The sequence below is a fragment of the Poecilia reticulata genome, linkage group LG10 (assembly GCF_000633615.1).
Source record: "Poecilia reticulata strain Guanapo linkage group LG10, Guppy_female_1.0+MT, whole genome shotgun sequence".
NCBI lineage: Eukaryota > Metazoa > Chordata > Actinopteri > Cyprinodontiformes > Poeciliidae > Poecilia > Poecilia reticulata.
In genome coordinates, this window is record NC_024340.1 from 9732539 (window position 1) to 9735896 (window position 3358).

The following is a 3358-nucleotide window of genomic DNA, read 5'->3' on the forward strand; positions in this document are numbered from 1 at the left end:
TTTTTACAGATCTGTTACAACTGTCAATATGTTGTGACTGTATGGTATGAGAGATCATGTGAGAAGAAAAGTCCTCTGCCCTCTCCCAGTGCTCTCTAGAAACAACCAACCAATCAGAAGCAGTAGGCGGGTTTTAGCGCTGCAAATCAGAATCTCATATGGCTGCTCATCCTCTCACTCTGTGAGAGGATGAGCCAACAGGCTGTGCTATGCTGGAGCTTAGCACAGCCTGTGTGAAGACTAAGTCTAGTTAGGCAGCTAAACGGTTATCTGAAATKACAAGTTGTTTCTCYGCCATTAGCATATTTAGCAGTAAGCAAATGAGGTTGATTGACAGCGTTAAGACCCTCCTCCTGGTTCTTTAGCTAGCAATAGCATCTCAGGGAGGAGGTGGAGGAGATTGATCTTTTCACAATTATCTGTCTCATAGCAAACTATCATGACATGGTAACAGCTTTAACAAATATGGAGAAAACATATTTTTTATTAAAGTTCTATCCTGCAGCTTGAAGAAAATGCAACTATGTGGCATTTTTTGAGAAGTCTGGATTGCTTCATGTATGGTTTGCAATTTTGCTGGTGGGGAGAGACATTTCAGTAATAAAAAAATGTAAGCAACCTATTTGCATAGTGTATGCAGACTGTTGCATGTAAAATTAATTAGCAGTAAATATTGTGCTAGTATCAGTATTGAACCAAAAAAAGGAAAGGCAGTTGCAACCCTTTAAAATTGTGGCACTTTTGATGGGTCAAATAGACTCAAGAATTATAACAGCAGGTGAGCAGGAGGGGACCCAATTTCATTTTTTGTCATGGGGCCCAAGATTCCTGGCGGCGACCTGATTGCAAACCATGAAGGAGAACATATTCATCAGACACTGATTGTAAAAAGTTCGACTCATATGTCTCAATAAAGGTGTCAAAACCGTATTTATTTCAATTCATCTGCGACATAAAACCCACCATTTTAGGACTTGCRTGGTTAACATGATAATGTTATGAATATCTTTAAAAGTTGCCTCTTCGGTCATATTTTAGTCTGTTTTCTCATCAATATGCAAGAGTTTAGAGTGATGCGCGTTCCCGCGAAAGGACCTGCAATTCTGAGTAGGCATGCATTTCTCGGCATAACACCTTTTTCTTTCATACATTTTTGTGAAGCAGCCCTCAACAAATCTTTAACTCTAGCTCCAGATAACAACACAGTAGAAAAGGATTTTAGGACAGCGCTGTGACAGTATGGTCCAGAGACGAGACGAGACAAGAAAACCAGAACAATCGGAGAAATGGAGATCACAATGCAGATATGGTAATGAAGGTCAGCGAGCACGCAACGACACATATAGAAAACCTGACACTCGTGTGGCTTATCACACACACACACACACACACACACACACACACACACACACACACACACACACACACACACACACTGCCCCTCTTGTGCCAATGACAAATAATAAAACACTTGTTAGAAAGCTGGTCAAAGTTCAGCTCACTGTTAGAAGCATGACGGAAGCCTGCAGGATCCATTATAGTCAAATGGTGAGCAGAGGACGGTCATCCTACCTCACAGCATTCTGACGGTGTGGAAGGTTAGGCTGTTTTTAAGGTTTTTAAGAAAACTCTGCGGCTGAAGCTCTGGGTGGAAGGAAGACAACCGAGTAAATTCAAGCTCCGTCCAAATGGATTTTCGTTTTTCTTTTGATTGTCGGTAATCGACAAATAAGACCGCGGCCGCCACCAACTGGACTGGAGTATGAAACAGAAAAAAAGCATCTAGATTGTGATTCTTTTTCTTTTCTTTTGTTTAACTTTCTTTGGCTTTATTTTGTATTCTTTCCTTTTCTTTCAAAACTATGAAATCAAACCACTGTCCTGGTTTGCAGTTTGAGCTTCCCTTAAACTCACACATTAGGGCTTTTTCACAAAACCAGGATAGCGGATTAAGTCCGGATTTTCCGGACATCTTGGTTTAATTAAGCCTCAATTCGGTTTCACAAAAGAGGTGACACCTACATTACCATGGTGATTGTGTGCAGGCGAGCCTGCTTCTAACTGACAGGCTTAGATAAGCCTGAGGCCTTTTCTGTTCAGTCAGCGGTCWCACCAAACAGAAACCAAKTCGTTTTGTCCGTCATTTTAAAACTGATAATTGTATTTTCTACCACTGTAATGTTAATAGTGCACATGTTGATTGGCCATGAATTGTACAAAGTTGATTCTACTATCATTTCAAATTACTTTTAATCCAATTCAGTTCAGTTTATTTATATGCAATAAATGTGAATTAGTGATAACGGAGGTAGGAGACCCACTCTGTCCATCTCTGTTGAGGTTTCCTTTTGGTGGACACTCCCCCCCTTGCCTGCTGGTTGCCTCACCTGTTAGACAATCCAGCAGCTTACTACTTAAACACTACTTGYATAAGTGAATGAGTGAATGTAGTGTGAAGCGTTTTGGGGTCATCTGGACTAGACAAAGCTCTATACAGGCCATTTACCATCTCATGGCACTTTACAAAAAAAAAGACAATTCAGTCTCACAGACAGATTTCAATACATTCCAACTGCTGTCATTATCAAACAATGCAATCAAACTGCATTGTTGGATGCAGTCATCCATCCATTATCTACWCCGTCTTGTCCATGCAGGGCCATGGGGGGATTTATTTGCAAGGCAAAGTTCGGCCTGGACAGGTTGTCATATGCAGCAGAAGCACAGGACAACCAACCGGGCAAATACACACACCTAAGGGCAATTTCAAGAGGCTAATGGAAAATGTTATAATGTGCTCCTGGCCACTTCTTTTTTCTTCTGTTTTTTTATCTGAATAGTCTTATAAGATTGGCTAGGTGAGAGCAGTTCATAGGGTATTCAGACTCCAGCTCATCTTTACTTAAAAACAGTTGTTCAGAAAGAAGACCAGACATCTTGATAGAAATAAAACAAACATTTATTGTTATATTTGTATGGATACCAGCTAATGTTGGTGTAGGAAAAGAAATGGCATATACAGTTGCAAAGGAAACTTCAAAACACATTTTAGATAGATGTTAAAGTAAGTTGAACAGAAGAGAAATGCATCATAAAGAAGAAAATGAGGGAAAGATTGAAATGGGAAGGATTCAGTGTCAGAATGATGATGAATTTTGAAAGGAACATGAAGGAAGAGGGTTAGGGAACATATGTACAGTGACAATAACTCATTGTTATGACTTCTTTACACTTATATGTTGTTAAGTGATGTTATTAGTGACTTATTTACAATTGTATGTTAAGCATAATTTACATAATTTAACATGATTGTATATAATTACAAAAGGTGAAGTGAACATATTTAAGTGTGAGGCAT